This window comes from Ahaetulla prasina, chromosome 5 (assembly GCF_028640845.1).
Source record: "Ahaetulla prasina isolate Xishuangbanna chromosome 5, ASM2864084v1, whole genome shotgun sequence".
NCBI lineage: Eukaryota > Metazoa > Chordata > Lepidosauria > Squamata > Colubridae > Ahaetulla > Ahaetulla prasina.
In genome coordinates, this window is record NC_080543.1 from 17,665,234 (window position 1) to 17,683,930 (window position 18,697).

Consider the following 18,697-nt stretch of genomic DNA (forward strand, 5'->3'; position numbering starts at 1 on the left):
AGACACCATTCTCTATATGCACAGCAGGTGTCCTACTGAATTTTTCCTCTATTTTTTTCTCTAGAAGCTAAAAAGACTGTTCCTAAAAGAGGTCCTGAACTTGCACTAAGAACAAGATCCCCAGAAGCTCAGGACCTATTAGCTAATAATCAATATATCCCTCCTTAATTACATCCCTGTGAATATGTATATAGAGGGGGCCATGGCTCTGAGGTTGAAAGATGATGAGCTTGTCAGCTGAAGAGCTGGGTTTGAGGCCCAAGCTCCATGCAATGGACGGAGCTTCCGTTACTTGCCACAGCTCCTGCCCATCCTTAAAGGCATGTAAATCGGATTAAATTACTAGGTGCCACTTTGGTGGAAAGGTAACAACATTCCCTACATCTTTGGCATATAGCCATGCTATCCACGTGACCATGGAAAATGTCTTCTGAAAATGCTGACTCCCTCAGCCAAGAAATCGAGATGGGCATCATACCCTACAGTTGGACACAACTGACAGGAAAACTTCACCTTTAATATGTATATGTAAAAAACAAATACATGAATGAATGAATGAATGAATGAATGAATGAATGAATGGTCTCAGATAAAATGTACTTAATATTTTTAAACTGATCTAAACTTTTTCGGATTAGGGAATGCCCTAAAAGAGGGGCCACCAACCTTTCAGACCTCAGGGACCACTAAATTCATAATTTTTAATCCTGCGGACCAGTAATATGATTTTTAAAAAAAGAAAAATAGTATTTAGTGCAATATAAAAAATGCAGATAATTTTTCTCTGGACCACCAAAATTTTCTCACAGACCACCAGTGGTCCACGGACCACTGATTGGTGACCACTGCCCTAAAACATTCTCATCTAGAGATAGACCACCAGCTGATGTATTGTTTAAGTATCTTTTGTGCTCCTCGTTGTTTTGCTTATCTATACTGGTCTCCCAGATGCATGTCTTTTGTAATTTTTATTTATTTAGAAAATTTATATTGCTGCTTATTCACACATGGAGACTCGAGGTGGTTTACAAGGATATTAAAAATAGTGTATAAAAGAAATAAAAATAAAATAATAACGCCTCACCCTTCCACCCAGGCCACAATACACAACTCATAATAGCCATTTGATAGGCTGTATCCCATTCTGGATTCTCCAGGCCCACTGACAGAATCACGTCTTTAGGGCCTTCTGAAAGAGTGTTAGAGTTGGGGCCAGTCTAATCTCCAGGGGGCTGATGTTCCAGAGAGAGGGAGCCACCACGGAGAAGGCCCTTTTCTGGGTCCCACCAGATGTATCTCCTTAGGGGACTGTTGTGACTCCAGCCCCCGAACCTGGCCCCATGCCCGAAAGTGACTCCGAGAGTGAGGGGGAAGGTCTGGTAAGGCTTACCTCGGGAGCACCGATTCCTTTGGCTGGCTCCAGGAGCCAGAACCAGACCAGTCGGAGGATGTAATGAGGCCGTCATCCCCTGATTCCTCCCTTCCCCAGGCTACGCCTTCAGACCCACCTGATAATAATAATAATCAAGCTTGGATCGACCCGCGCTTCAGAAGATTAGAGAGGCGGTGTCATCAAAGGGAAGGGTGGGGCAGGAGCCCCACCTCACAGGATATATAAGGAGCTTTGGGACTGCTCTTATTCCATGGGAATAAGCTGAACCATTTCAAAGAGAGCTGAAAGTCTTACTCTGTGAGTCATTTGTTTGAACTTTGGCAGGCAGCTGCGATTTCTCTGCCAGGACTGATAAGAGCCATGAATCCACTGGCTGAAGGCCAGCTCGTTGCTCTGAAGTGGGGAAGGAGATAGAACAGGGACGGGACCCACAATATTCCTTGTTTCTCTGCTCTAGTGAATCTGATAGCTGTGACTGGCAAGAGATGGTCCCTCAGATGACTAATGCTCAGTCAGCTAGTTTTAACTCAGCCATTTTTGTTATTAACAATAATGAACAATAACAATAATTTATGAAATTATTGTTCATGAGGCACTAATTTTCTTGATTTTGATGCTTAAAACTGCCGACAGGCTCAGGCAGTCTTCTGATTTAGGCCGACTAATTACAGTATTGCACTAAGATCAGATGAGGATTTGGAGTGCCCTCATCATATTAGAAGAGGGCACCATAGCTCAGAAGATAAAGACACTGAGCTTGTCAGCTGGAAAGCTGACAACCCGGGTTTGAGACCTGAGGGCCGCACAATAGAATGAGCTCCCATTCTTGCCCAAGCTCCTGCCCACCTAGCAGTTCAAAAGCATGCAAGTGAGAGTAGATAAATAGGTACCACTTTGTGGGAAAGTAGCAGCATTCTGTGTGCCTTTGCTGGCTACGTGCCATGCTGGCTACGTGACCATGGAAATGTTCTGACCAAGGCATTCCCAAACCACGAAGCAGACTCCTTATCCCGACAAAAATCCCTTTTTATTAAGTTACTGTGAATTTCTCTTATTCACATTCAGCAAAGTCTTTCAAGGGTGGATTCACAGTCACAGACCTTACCTGGCTTGGAGAGCTGCCAAGCCAATACCTTCAAAATTTGGCAAGGAGTCTCGGAGAATCATGAACCAATTAAGTGAACTAATTGTCTCCTGCAAACTCCCCTCCCCTTTCGCTCCTCTTTTATTACCTATGGGAGGGGCCATTCATCATCCACCTGTGGCCTTACTCCCAAGTCAACCCTTGTTCCTTAGCTGTTCCCTTTGTCTGGCAACTCTGTGCATGTGCATACTGGGAACAGGCTCCAGATGTTCGTCTGCATCACTGATGTCTGACTCCGAAGGCAGCTGATACCTGTCATATGGCCCTGGTTCCCTCTCTGCCTCTGATGCAGAGCCCTCATCAGAGCCTTCCCCAGACCCCAGGACTGGCCCATGTTCCTCCCCAATCTCCTCACTGTCCGAATCTGCTACCAACTCCGCTGGCTGCTGGCGGGCCACAACAGGAAAATGTCTTTGAACTATGCTGACTCTGTTGGTCAAGAAATAGAGATGATCATCGTACCCTAGAGTCGGACATGGCTGGACAAGAGAAACTAGTGTAATGTTAAATACTAGTGAATTGATTGTCAAGGTTCCAGAAAAACCTGACATTGATATGCTAATTAACTTTTTTTTTCTAAGATGATTGAGATAATCTAAAGTGTGTGATTTTGACTTCTAATAGTCTTTCCTGACTATTTTTTTCCTACCTGAATAATAATAATAATAATAATAATAATAATAATAATAATAATAATAATAATAATAATAATAATAATAATAATAATAATTTAATTTTTATACCGCCCTTCTCCCGAAGGACTCAGGGCGGTTCACAGCCAAGTAAAAACAACAGTAAGTAAATGCAATACAAATAAAATCAATAATTAAAAAACTTATTCAATTTGGCCCCGATTTAAAAATACATTTAAAAAACATAAAACCCATTAAAATTTAAAAACCCAGTAATAAAAATTCTAAAAATTCTATGCCAGTCCTGCGCGGAAGAATAAATACGTCTTCAGCTCGCGGCGGAAGGTCCGAAGGTCAGGAAGTTGTCAAAGTCCTGGGGGAAGTTTGTTCCAGAGGGTGGGAGCCCCCACAGAGAAGGCTCTTCCCCTGGGGGCCGCCAGCCGGCATTGCTTGGCTGACGGTACCCTGAGGAGTCCCTCCCTGTGAGAGCGCACGGGTCGGTGGGAGGCAAACGGTGGCAGTAGGCGGTCCCGTAAGTAACCCGGTCCTAAGCCATGGAGTGCTTTAAAGGTGGTAACCAGCTTTACCAACTTGAATGACATTGTCTAGTATTGCTCCTTTTTATTACTAACATTCTACAGAAGTAAAGTGTTACATTATTATTTTTTTTAAAAAAAAATAAGCCATGGAAAGCTTTTTGCTGTTTTACTGGACATGGGTTTTTTTCTGCAAGTGTTTGTTATAACAGTTACAAATCGTTGGGCAGTGAAATAAATGGGCAAAGTTGAAAATCCTTTTTTTTACCTCCCCATATCTAACATTCCAAAGTGGTTTCGTAATATTTCATTACAGGAAAACATGCTGTGATATTACATTATGTCTTTTGATCTGAAGCATAAATTTGATTTCTTGTGACAACATGTCTTCATACCTCTTGAATAAGTGGGGTTAAAGCCGGTAATACAGGAGCTGGCTTTTAGAATATTAAGTAACTAGTAAAAAGAAAATGCAAAGGGGGAATTGAATGGTGAAGAAAAGAAAGCTTAAAGATAAGTTTGGAGCTTTATAAATTATGGCTTCAAATTCTACTCTACGATGATTACCAGAGCTTGTAGTCCATTAGGACAATATGAAAAGAAAGATGAATATATTTAGGGTAAATCATACAAGCTATCATTTCTTAATTGATTAATTAATGTCATTTCCTTATGAGTCCAAAAAAAAAGAAAGGAAAAAGAAAAAGCACCCCACCAACCTAGTTCGAACCCCCTCCCCCCAGCCACATGTCTTCGACTTATACCAGTTTGTTGTTTTTTTTTTATTATTCAAAAAGTTTTACAAAAAATTTTTTCCCCCCCTTTCCCCCCAACCCCTCTCCCTTCACAAACCCCCTCCCCCCTCCCCCCCTGGCTTCCCGGAACAAACACAAGGCATAGTTAAAAATAAAACAAACATATGCTAAAAAATTTTTCCCAAAACTATTATACCAATTCTCCTCTCTAGCTCTGACTTCCTCCTTACATAACCAAATCCTTCAAAAATTAACAATAAACAGTAATAAAATATATAAATCAGTAGAACAAATTAATCCTAAAATATTTAAAACCAGCTAAAGCATAAAAATCCAATCCAGTTCAGAGAATATCTCCTTATAGCTTCTATAACCATATAACCATATAATTTCCCCCAAGTCTTTCTTACATAAGATCTTTCAAGAATATTCTATTTAAAATTCAATACAACAGATTATAAAATTTATAAAATTTCAATAGAGAAAATTACAATATTATTTAATTAATTACAATATCTATTCAACTTTAGTCCTTCCTCATCAAAATCCAGTATATCCAAATATCTAGTCTCTTATAATCACAAATTGCCTTTCGGGGACACTAATATTTTTGTCTATTAATATTTTAAAAAAACCTTGTTTCAAAAATAATACTTTTGTCTCTTGCCATTTTTTTTGGTGCATTAATCTCTGTCTTTCCTTGGTTGCTCCTTTTAAAAAGTCAATCACAATATTTCCTAGTAATTCCTTATGTCCAGAAATCCAAAAATTACTGCCGTATATTCCATCAGTCCAAAAAAAGAACTCTTGGGAAACATTAAGCTTGTGAGTCTTTTCCATTTGAGGGACAATCTCCTGTAGCACAAATTCAGGCAGCTCATCCAAACTATTTAAAGAAAACTTCTTTAGATCACCTTGTTTCTTCACGATCAAATCTTCATATTTATCCACTTTTATTTGTATGTCCTCCATTCCATTTTCCGAATAATTGCACTGGTTAATTTGCTCCAAACTCTCATCCAAAACATCCCCATTTTTTATCAATTCGTATTTTTGAATAATTAAATACATACTTTCTGTGTAGTCCTGTATAAAGTCACGAATCCATTCTTCTGAAAGAACCTCCATAACAAAATTCCTGCTGAGAATCCCCTTGTAAAGTACTTAAACAGCGTAATATAATCCAACAGTCCACAGTCAAACACAACTTATACCAGTTTGTTTAGTGACCGTTTGAAGTTACAACAGCACTGAAAAAAGTGACTTATGACCTTTTTTTACACTTAGAACAATTGCAGCATCCCCACTGTCATGTGATCAAAGTTCAAACTCTTAACAACTCATATTTGTGATGGTTGCAATATCCTGGCGTCATGTGGTCACCTGTTGTGACCTTCTGACAAGCAAAGCCAATGTGGGAAGCTAGATTCAGTTAACAACCCTGTTACTAACTGAACATCCTTAGTGGTTCACTTAACAACTGTGGCAAGAAGGATCATAAGATAAGACAAAGCTCATTTAACAAATGTCTCAGAAATGTTGGGCTCCATTGTGGTTGTAAGTTGAGGATTACCTGTATAGTTGTCAATTTGCAAAGCATCCCTGCTCTCAAGTTGCCATAGGCAAAGGGGATAGGAAACCAATAAAGCAGCATGGCAGCCAAAGATAGGAACATATGTCTCTCAAGGCTGTCTCCCAGGGTTACCCACAGCGGCCAGAGAGGAGTAATCTCTACAAATTGCTCTGTTGGGAATGTGATTGATGACACACCCTGGGGGGAGCGGGGAAACAGGGTCATGATTGGGGCCGTAAATTACGTGGGGTCAGAGTTGGCTTCACTTGGGTACCTGCCAACATGAAGCACCTAATAAATAACTGGCTTTCCCTTGAAGCTTGGCTCGAGGCTCATTATTTAATTAGGGCATATGTCGGAACCCTGACAATAGTAAGTTTAGGGCATGTATGGAAAACTCAAAGGGCAACAGAGGCAGCCCACTTTTTGAGTATCCTGACAGTCTTTCCAGATTGCTAAAACTTTCAGTGAGACTTGAAAGGCTTAAATATGCATATTTAAGTAAATACATCTGTCTGTAAAGCAGTTTCCCAAGGCTGAAAGGTGTGCCCATCGCAGAGTCATTATCTGTCACTTCAGATCTCTCCTGCCAGCCTTGGAGGATGAATTTCTTTTCAAAAAATGAGGAAAATAAATAGCATGCAGACGCTCTGTTGAAGGATGGCACTGGATGTTGTACTGTTGTTGAGCATAATTAGGTGTCTCCAATTCCTTTGTCTCCAATTTCCTTTGGCCATGAAATGTGGGGAAAGACAATTTCAGGAAAAAGTAAATGGATCAGAGCTTTTGACGATCTATTCACCATGTTTCTTTTTGCAGAATGAGTTTTTGTAAGAAATAGCCGGCTTTAAAAAATAAAAAAAAGCAGAGAAATAAACCCTTTCCCAAGGTGTGTGTGGATGTGTGTATGTAGTTGGTGGACACTTAATGAATTTTACAACTGAGTTCTCTGGAAGATTAAAATAAAAAAAATATTAGGCTAGAAGAATTTTTTCAACACACTAAGATCCACCCTAAGCCCTTGAATACACAAAACAGAAAAAAAATTAATGCACCAAATCTGTACCTGATAGGTATGAATGAACCAAGTGGGCTTAGGTCCCAAAGTCACCAAGCTGGCGTTCCTGTCAATAACATTTATGTCCCAAAGGTGCTTTTTCAAAAGGCAACTGGACTTTCTGATTTTTCTTTGAAGACGTTTCGCTTCTCATCCAAGAAGTTTCTTCAGTTCTTCAGCTTCATCATTCTTGGATGAGAAGTGAAACAACCTCAAAGAAAAACCAGAAAGTCCAGTTCCCTCTTGAAAAAGCCTCTTTGGGACAACCATGACCTGGATGACTGAGAATATCTATAGAGAATAACATTTATAATTACATAGAATTGGGGACAGTAGGACAGGGATGGTAGGCACGCTGGTGTTCTTATGCACACCCCCTTAAGGACCTCTTAACAAACATGAAAGGTCCACAGTAGACAGTTTAAGGTAAAAGGTATCGGGATTAGAGAGACTAACAACAGGATCAGGTAGAGTGTTCCAGACATTTACTATTCTATTGCAGAAGTCATTTTTCCTAAAAGCAAGATTAGAGAGAATCACATTGAGTTTGAATCTATTGATAGCCCTTGTGTTATTACAGTTGAAATTAAAGTACTCATTTATAGGTAAAACCTTTTGGTAAATCATCTTATGAACTAAGCTAAGTAGATGGTGTAGTTTTTTTATTTTTTTATTTGCATTTATATCCCGCCCTTCTCCGAAGACTCAGGGCGGCTTACACTATGTTAAGCAATAGTCTTCATCCATTTGTATATTATATACAAAGTCAACTTATTGCCCCCCAACCATCTGGGTCCTCATTTTACCTACCTTATAAAGGATGGAAGGCTGAGTCAACCTTGGGCCTGGTGGGGCTTGAACCTGCAGTAATTGCAGGCAGCTGTGTTAATAACAGACTGTCTTAGCAGTCTGAGCCACCAGTTCAAGGCGATCTCCCTGCAGACCTAAAATTTCAAGCCTGGTGCTATAGGGAATTTTATTTTGAGCAGAAGATTTGACTACTCTTCTAGTAAAATATCTCTGGACCCTCTCTAAATAACAGAACAAATGAAGTTTGTTATTTAACAAACAAATCAAATCAAGTAACAAATCAAGTTTGTGATGGCATGAATGTTATGCAAATGAAAATAAACGTTACTTCTCTACACTGTTACCAATAAAATTGTATGAATATGGACAATTTTTGAAGGCATCGTAGGCTGAAAAATGATTTCACACAAGTTTAATTATTACAGCCGTTTGTTTAGTGACCTTTTGAAGTTACAATGGCACTGAAAATAGTGACTTATGATCGTTTTTCACGTGACTTATAGCATCTCCATATCTACATGTTTAAAATTTGGATGCTTGACAACTGGTTCATATTTATGACGGTTGCAGTGTCCCAGGGTCATGAGGTCACCTTTTGCAAATTTCTGACAAGGAAAGTCAATGGGGAAGCCAGATTCACTTAACAACCGTGTTACTAACTTAATAACAGCAGTGATTCACTTAACAACTATGGCAAGAATGATTGTAAAATGGAGCAAAACTCACTCATCAAGTGTCTCACTTAGCAACAGAAATGTTGGGCTCAATTGTGGTCGTAAGTCCAGAACTACCTATACTTATTTTTTCTTTAATGTTTTTTTAAGTCTCTAATGCTTAGGAAATGAGCCTTTTTTACCAAAATGTTATGCTTCCAATTAATCATTTTAAATATTTGGATTCTTCCCTCACATTGATATTTAATTTAATTTGAAACCAAGCATACTCCCTAAATGTGAAGTTGGTCACTTTGGGAAATGTGTAATAGGAGATAGTCCTTAACATTTCAAATTGTGCCGTGTGTATTTAAAGTCATACCGATTTATCAGTCTAGAAAAAAGGTTGAGAATGTTCTCTTAATCACTAACTATAGAAAATGCCAACTTTTCTCAAAATTCTGCCTGTAGCAGTAACATAACATAATAACAGAGTTGGAAGGGACCTTGGAGGTCTTCTAGTCCAACCCCCTGCCCAGGCAGGAAACCCTACACTATTTCAGACAAATGGCTATCCAACATTTTCTTAAAAATGTCCAGTGTTGGAGCATTCACAACTTCTACAGGCAAGTTGTTCTACTTATCGATTGTTCTTACTGTCAGAAAATTTCTCCTTAGTTCTGGGTTGCTTCTCTCCTTGATTAGTTTCCACCCATTGCTTCTTGTCCTACCCTCAGGTGCTTTGGAGAATAGCTTGACTCCCTCTTCTTTGTGGCAGCCCCTGAGATATTGGAACACTGCTATTATGTCTCCCCTAGTCCTTCTTTTCATTAAACTAGACATACCGAGTTCCTGCAACCGTTCTTCATATGTTTTAGCCTCCAGTCCCCTAATCATCTTTGTTGCTCTTCTCTGCACTTTTTCTAGAGTCTCAACATCTTTTTTACATCGTGGCGACCAAAACTGGATGCAGTATTCCAAGTTTGGCCTTACCGAGGCATTATCAAGTGGTATGAACACTTCACGTGATCTTGATTCTATCCCTCTCTTTATGCAGCCCAGAACTGTGTTGGCCTTTTTGGCAGCTGCTGTATAAAGGTTTTATATAAAGTATAAAGGTTTTATTTCAGGTTGGGCTTATTTGTCTGTCCTCTATCAGGCTCTTAAATTACAAGATAGTGTATTGGAAGTTTTCCATGTTACAATGCTTGTGTCAATATAATCACCTGAAAAACCTTAATCGTAGGGCGCAAAAAACTATATTTGAACAACTCCTCTGGGTTTCTCACTACAGGGGTAGTCACATAATTAGTACCGTTGAAAGGTACATTTTCAGTTTAGCAACTTGTCTTTTGGCAGGGTTCCCTTCAGTCTGCTGACATCCAAAGTGGATGCCTTCTGTCTTTTCATATCCTTGTTTTTAATCCTTTCCCAGAGTCCCTGTTTTAGTCTGAGTTGGGTGTTGGTAGAGTTTGAAAATAGGCTCCTTGTCTTTCTTTCAAAATGCCAGGCCTTATAAATTTCAGCCTTTTTATAACAACGTTGAGTTCTGAGGTTTCCCTCATTCTAAACAGAAAACAGAATAACAGCGTTGGAAGGGACCTTGGAGGTCTTCTAGTCCAACCCCCTGCTTAGGCAGGAAACCCTACACCACTTCAGACAAATGGTTATCCAATCTCTTTTTAAAAAACTTCCAGTGTTGGAGCATTCACAACTTCTGCAGGCAAGTCGTTCCACTGATTGATTGTTCTAACTGTCAGGAAATTTCTCCTTAGTTCTAGGTTGCTTCTCTCCTTGATTAGTTTCTACCAGTGGTGAAATCCAAATTTGTTTACTGCAGGTTCTGTGGGCATGGCTTGGTGGGCGTGGTGTGGCTTGGTGGGCATGGCAGGGGAAGGATACTGCAGATCTCCATTCCCACCCTACTCCAGGGGAATGATGCTGCAAAATCTCCATTCCCACCCCTCTTTGGGGCCAGCCAAAGGTGGTATTTGCCAGTTCTCCGAACTGCTCAAAATTTCTGCTACTGGTTCTCCAGAACCTGTCAGAATCTGCTGGATTTCACCCCTGGTTTCTACCCACTACTTTTCTGATCAAGGCTGATCAAGGTACCCTCTTTATCCCTGTGCTGCATAAAATAGTCACTTGTGGTTTTGCGCTGCTTATACACAAACACTGACTCACTCTAAAGCAGTGCTTCTCAAATAGTGGGGCGCGCCCCCCAGGGGGGGCGCGAGGCTCCATAAAGGGGGGCACGTTTGACCTCGGCAAACACTGTCATAACAAGCTAATGATACTATTTATAGTCGCGCGCGAGGCGCAAAAAATGTTTTCTTCTTCCTAAGGGGGCATGACAGAAAATAATTGAGAAGCACTGCTCTAAAGGTAAGATTGAAAAAATAAAAATTCTACTTGAGTACAGTTTTTTAATTTTTTTAATTTAGAAAATTCATCTGGCCTTAACTTTACTTGTGAGTTCCAAATACCATGTTTCCCCCAAATCCCAAATTCCAATGGATAATGTGCAAACTGACACCAACTGGGGAAATTGTTATATAAAATTTGCTCACAAAGTTTTGGGCTTGCAGCACAGTTCCACCTCAAAAAGAAGATCTCATTGTTTCAAGGTGGTTGGTTCGGAGCTTCTTTCTGACAACAACTGGCTTCAAGGAAGCATCGCACTCATGTTCCTAGATGCTGTGTACAGCACCACCTGCCTCAGTGGTACAGAATCGCATAGGTTGAATTGAACGTGCCATTGAAAACCTTCGTGTAACTGTGAAAAGAGCAATGGTTAAATTCAGTGTTCACAGGACTGCTGTGCACAACTGCAAAACCACCCCAAAAGGATTGTAATTGCTTTTCACTACCCTGAAATGCATGCCGAATAGCCAGAAACTATTCTCCAAAGCACCTGAGGGTAGAACAAGAAGCAATGGGTGAAAACTAATCAAGGAGAGAAGCAAACTTAGAACTGAGGAGAAATTTCCCGACAGTGAGAACAATTAATCAGTGGAACAAACTTGCTTCCAGAAGTTGTGAATGCTCCAACACTGGAAGTTTTTAAGAAGATGTTGGATAACCATTTGTCTGAAGTGGTGTAGGGTTTCCTGCCTGGGCAGGGGGTTGGACTAGAAGACCTCCAAGGTCCCTCCCAACTCTGTTGTTGTTGTTGTTGTTGTTGTTCTTGTTGTTGTTGTTGTTGTTGTTATTGTTATTGTTATTATTATTATATATTATTATTATTTGGTATGCACACCTAGCATTGTATGGAGAGTGCAGACAGGTTTTCTGTGCCCGTTGGTACCCACCTATAGGCATTTGCGTTTATAAAAAAGGGAGACAGCATGGCACAATCAGACCTGCAGATTCTTTTAGTATAGCCCTGGTCAATGAAGTAGGCTTAACCTTTCTTTGGAGTTGAGTGTAGAGTAGAGTGATCTATCATATGGGACCATGAAAAAAGAAGGGGAAGAGGAAGGAGATGGAGATGGGAATGGAGAAGGCAAATGAAATCACAGATGCCTAAAAGATGAAACAAGCATGAATAGAAAATCTACCCCTCACAAACTTGTGTGTACAACATAAAACAAATATTAGAGGTTAAGCTCACATTGCAAAACACATTTCATCCTCACCTCCCCATCACAAGACTCCCCATTGGTGACCCATACCTGACCCATCCCAAGACCCACAAGATGTCCCTCACTTAACCACATCTGACCTATCCCAAGATTCGTACAGGTGACTCATACCTGACTCATCCCAAGACCCACAAAATGATCTTCACTTGACATACCCACATCTGACCCATCCCAAGATTTGTACTGGTGACTCATACCTGACCCATCACAAGACCCTCACTTGAGACATCCACACCTGGCCCATCACAAGACCCTGACCTGATGGGACCCTCACCTGGCATGACCTCACCGTCACAAGACCTACTGACCACACAAAGCCCTTATAAGCAGAAGAACACCAACACTGGACATCCCCTAAATTCTGCTGATAATGATCATTACCTAGCCTGATAATGAAACATTCAGAAACCAACCCATCAGCTCGGAGAACGAAGCTTCAGCCACATTTTATCATTTTGTCAACATTGTGGTTAGAAGCAAACAAGTTTGCTTAGAAGAACTACTAGCATTAGAAGGGAGAACTTCAGCTGACAACATTGGTTCATGCAGCCCCCTAATTCAGTGACACCTAACTAACTAATGAATGAACAGGAACAGGGAAATTCAGAAGCCAAGATTCATCGAGACCAATTTTTGTTCTTTAGAGCCGGCACTTGTCTCAGTTTCATTCTGGATAATTGCATCTTATTTTCACTACATTTAATCAATGTAATTTGTAATGCTGAGGCTCCAAATAAGACAGGACATTTTCCATTTCTGGTATAAGCTGCTATGTAGTGTTCTGTGAACTATTAAACAGCTGAATGCTCTATCCTTATTAACATGAGAAATTGTGCTCTTCCCTTCCTCTGTGACCATTTATCTCTTCCCTTCCCCTATGACCAGTTGCTCATCAGAGAAAAATCTGTCTCCATTAGTCATGCCACTCAAGAAGTCACCAAAATGGATTGGTGGAGCTGCTGCTCATTTGATGCAATGCAAAACAAACTTTCATAGAAAAAGATCAATGTTTCATGCAGGGCTCATTGGGCTAATCATGATTATTTAAATGTTTTTTCTTCCTAGTAAAATATACCATATTTTTTGGAGTATAAGATGCTCCAGACTATAAGACACACCTACCTTTTTTGGTGAGGAAAACAAGAAAAAGAAATCTGCCTCTGCCTCCCAGAATTTTTGCCTCATTGCAGCAAACAGCCTGCTTTACTTTCATTTTTGTTTTCAGCATAGCTTGATTAACACAAGAAAACAAAATCTGCTCCCAGCAATTTACCTCCTTGCAGCAAGCAGCAGAGGCCCATGCAGTAATAGGCAATGGCAATCCCTGCAGCCTGAAACAGTTGAGAGTCGGGAACAATCAACTTGTGCTAATTAGGCTGTGCTGAAGCTGAAATGGGCTGTTTCTTCTTGTTGCTTGCTGAAAGGAATTGCTGGGAGGCAGCTCTGTACATGCATGCACTAGGAACAGGCTCCTCCTGTTCCTCTGCCTCTCTGCTGTCTGCCTCTGGAAGCTCTGGAGTCCGCACATTGCTCCCAGATGGCCCTTACCCCATCTCTGCCTCCGATGCAGAGCCCTCGACTGGGCCTTCCCTGACTCAGGGACTGGCCCCTGTTCCTCCCCAGCCACCTCCTGTCTGACTCCACTGCCAGCTCTGTAGGCTGCTGGTGGACCACAACAGACCTCCTCAATGATGATCGGTTCCTAATCCCGTCATGTTACCCAACAGCAAAATCTATTGTTCATCCAACAATGTAAACTATTGTAATGAAGTCCATTCCCCTTGTTATCCATTGTCCTCTTCCTCTCTTTCCTTCTACTTTTCCTAGGATTATAGGCGTTCCCAATCCTTGATCCATAGACCAGCACCAGGCCATGGCATGTCAGAAACCAGGCTGCACGAACTAATGAAGCCCCATTCGTGGGATGCAGACAGCACACGAAATGCGCCCCCTCCATTCCACGGAAAAATCTTCCTCCAAGGTACTGGTCCCTGGTGCCCAAAAGGCTGGGGGCCACTGTAATAAACTATTCAAGAAATGGTGCATATTAACATCACTATATTTATTCATTTATTTCAATTTGGGTACCACCCAAATCCAGACTGATATTGGACAACTCACAAAATAAACTTTGAAAAACACAATACATAATGAACATCCAGCCAAAGAATACAGGAAACACATATTAAAAAACACAGACAATAAAGCAGGGGTGTCAAACTTGCATCATCACATGGTCATCATGTGAAGTAACATGACTGTTCCCCCCTTTGCTAAAATGGGTGTGGGAATGGCCAACGCATGACGCATCCGATCCATGGGCCACGAGTTTGACACCCATGCAATAAAGAATACCTTTGATATACAACTCAGTAATTTAACAGAACAGTGTCACATACTTATTGTCTAAAAGATCAATGATTCAGTTCAGCGGTTCTTATTCCTAGTGCTGTGTAACAGGGTGAGCTCCTGTTACTTGTCCCAGCTTCTGCCAACCTAGCAGTTCGAAAGCATGTAAAAAATACAAGTAGAAAAATAGGGACCACCTTTGGTGGGAAGGTAACAGCGTTCCGTGTGCCTTTGGCATTTAATCATGCCGGCCACATGACCACAGAGACATCTTCGGACAGCGCTGGCTCTTCTGCTTTGAAACAGAGATGAGCACCAGCCCCTAGAGTAACACATAAGTACAAGGGGCACCTTTACCTATCTGAGAATATTGTGTATGTAAACTTTATATACTAAGAAAAATTGACATTAAAAAGTTGTTTGTTTTGGAAAGATGCATTAAAAAGCCGGTACTGGAAAATATGCAGAAATCAAACAACCTATTTTGCATCAAAATGTGAGAATATAAACATACATATAGTAGTGAAACCTGAATTCTTAGTGGAAAGATTTCTGATTCCTTGGTAGTATATTTTACAAATAAACGTGATATAATAGACTAATCCATGAATATACATCATGGGCTAGAGTTGTCTATGGAGATTCTCGGTCATCCAGGTCATGGTGCTTTTTCAAAAGGCAACATTTGACTTGTTTTTCCTTGAAGATGTTTCGCTTCTCATCCAAGAACCTTCTTCAATTCTTAGTCTTCCCCATTCAGTCAGAACTGAAGAAGCTTCTTGGATGAGAAGCGAAACATCTTCAAGGAAAAACAAAGAAAGTCCAGTTGCCTTTCGAGAAAGCCCCTCTGAGACAGGGTCTCCAAAGCTTTGCTGGCTGAGGAATTATGGGAGTTGAAGTCCACAAGTCTTAAAATTGCCAAGGTTGGAGACCCCTGCTCTGAGAAAACATGGGATGGAGTTATAGCTACTTCTGCTACTGTTGCTACTGCCATTTCATCATCTTCTCGCATGCTTGATTATGACGTTGTTTATAGGAAGGATATTGAATTTTAAGCTTGCTTCACAGATGTCCAATTTAATCACAGGACAGTGCAATTGCTAGCCAGCATTGCCAAAAAGCACATACTCAGGTTTGTTTGACTGCAGACCCTTTTTGTGATTAAAATGAAATGTCACAAGCTAATATCTTCCAATTTGATCACCCAGAATTACTTTAATTATAGCATTAACACCCCAGTAAAGCTCATTTTAAACAGGAAGGCCCTTCCACATGACCTATGTTAACCGTTTTAAAACCAGAAATCGTATCTTGCCATCTGAACTTTCCTGCTGAATGAATAATGCATTGCACACTAATTTTGTGTGAATCAATTCCATCAAAGTCAACTGTAGTGTTTAATTCATGGGAATCAATTCTCCCCAGTCAGATTCTTCTGATGTGGCAACTTTCCCTGATATTTGAAAGGTAGGTCAGCAGAACAACCCTCGGATTTATCTTTGGGCCCAAGGACAGCAACGTAACAACAGACACCATTTTTTTGTATTTGCCAGCTTCTTTGACTCCGCTGATTAAAAAAAATAAAATAAGATCTTTCCATAAGAAAGAAACTGGCATGTTGCAAAATGTAATACCCGCATCCATCTGATTTCAGATATGCTTCTGTCACTCACATGTATCCAGTGCTGAAATTCATTTTTTTTACTACTGGTTCTGTGGGCGTGGCTTGGTGGGCATGGCTTGGTGGGTGTGGCAGAAGAAGGATACTGCAAAATCTCCATTACCACCCCATTCCAGGGGGAAGGATACTGCAAAATCCCCATTCCCTTCCCACTCCAGGGGGAAGGATATTGCAGAATCTCTATTCCCATCCCATTCTAGGGCCAGCCAGAGGTGATATTTGCCGGTTCTCCAAACTACTCAAAATTTTTGCTGGCTGCACATACGCGCTATGCGCGTGGGGGAGTTGATCACCTGTGGTGCACATTTTTTTTTTACTTTTAAAAGCATTTTTTTTACTTTTTACTATTCGGCCGAATAGGTTGTAAACAAATGCTTTTAAAAGTAAAAAAAAAAAAGAGGCTCTGACGATCAGGCAGGTCAGCTGGGATCTTCAGAGCCTCCTTTTTTTACCTTTTAAAAGCATTTTTTAAAAGAAGCAGCAAGCAGGGAAGTGGCTGAGCATGGGTGTGGGGAGCAGGGATTTTTGCTACAGGTTCTCTGAACCACCCGCCGCCATCCCTGCTGGATTGGCCGATCCGGTCTGAACTGGGAACATTTCACCCCTGGAATAGACTTAGCTATCGCTTTATCTCTTAAGTGCTGACGTGCTGTGGGCTATTGAGGAGGGTGGGGGCTATTAAGAGTGAGTCTGCTTCCTGCCTAAAAAACATGTTTCTCCATTTCTCATCCAGGGAGGTATAATATTCTGCCTTTTTAATATTTCCTAGAATATTACCTTTTTCTAGAAGGGGGGTGGGTGCTAACTTCCTACAATAGATAAATATTAAAAAGGCTCTTGAAGAGATTGGGTAGAGGGAAGGGGGTTGTTGAATACAAAACTCACAAATCTGTCTTAGAATAAGCCAACTGATTATTCCAGAATTTCAGAAAGTTTTGTTTTGTTAGTTTGTGGGAGGCCATGTGAGAGTTGAGTCTGGGCTTTCCTTTAGAGTCTGCCCATCCTGAAAGTGCATTAAGACACTGCCTGACACACACATTCAGATGTTTGGTGTTCATTTGTTTAAAAACAAATGAAGACATTGATTTAAATAGACAATCTGTGTTGAGGGCTTTCTTCATAATATTCTTCTCAACACTTTTAAAAACAACAACAACACCTTTCAAGTAGACAAATGTGTCTACACGACTAAATGCTGAGGTACGGAAATATCTCTTAACGTGAGCAGAATTTATCTACTGTGATTTTGCATTAGAATCTGGCAACTGTAACTAAGAAAGACGGATGGCAGAGTCAAAAGTTTTTGATTTACCTTAATGAGCTTACTGGTGCGTTTCAAACAATTCACCTGGCAAATCTTTGTTAACACATGTATTGGAATATTCCACCTAGCAAAAACATTGCGGGCTGGAAAGTTTACACTTGCAATTAAGCCTACTTTATCTGGGTTTTTATTTTGCATTGTATTTCTTGCCAACAACTTCTTGCTGGATGAAAACGAAGAGATTTTATTATCATTATTACAGTTGTCTTGGTTTAAGTATCAAGGACTCAATTTGTTTAGGACATCCTGGAGAGGAATATGTCTATCATACGCAAGCTTTGATGAACAAGGTCTCTGATTCATTCCTTAATTGATAAGTAAAACCTGAAAATACTCTGGTTGGAAAACTTGAAAACTTGTAGTCAGTTTAGGCAATTCTAACTGAACTGGGCAGTTAAATGGTCCGATTCAATAAAAGCAACATCTTGTCTTCTTCGCCTATCATTATAAGGCTGAGGTTTTCTTCGGGGGCTTCCGTGGATTGTGATTACATAGTGAAACCAACTTCAGGCAAGATGGGATGAAGACAAGACATCATATAAAAATCCATCATGGATTTTTCTGAGAAATAATGTGACTCACTCAAACAGAATCTGTCATGGGCTGAATAGGCAGATAATTTATGGAGCCTACTAATATCCATGCTAGAACATTTCTCACTTCAAAACTTACTACATGCAGAAATCTTCTTCTTCTATATAGATAAAAATGGCTGTATGTGTGTGTGAATGTTCCAGCATAACTCTGGAATGCCTCGAGCAATTTCAACCAAACTTGGTACACAGATGACTTACTCTCTGGAAAAAAAATACTGTGAGGTTAAGACACCCCTAACACCCCTCGAGGTGTGTGTTCTGTTAAGATACAGCCTGTTGTGCCTTAAAATGGCTTCTACTGTACTGCCTTAAAATGACTTCTGCTGTACAGCACAGTGGAGTTGTCATGGTAGTGACTTCAAAGTACTCCACAAGGGGGCTCCCTCTGGTAAGGGGGAAAATCCAACATTAGAAATTACATTCGGTCTGGACATTTTCAACAAGGCTTTGATTATTCTTGAGGACAAATGTATGGCCATGATCACCACTATAAGACCAACACGACATACTTCACACAGATTACATATGAGAAAAGAACTACAGTGTTGAA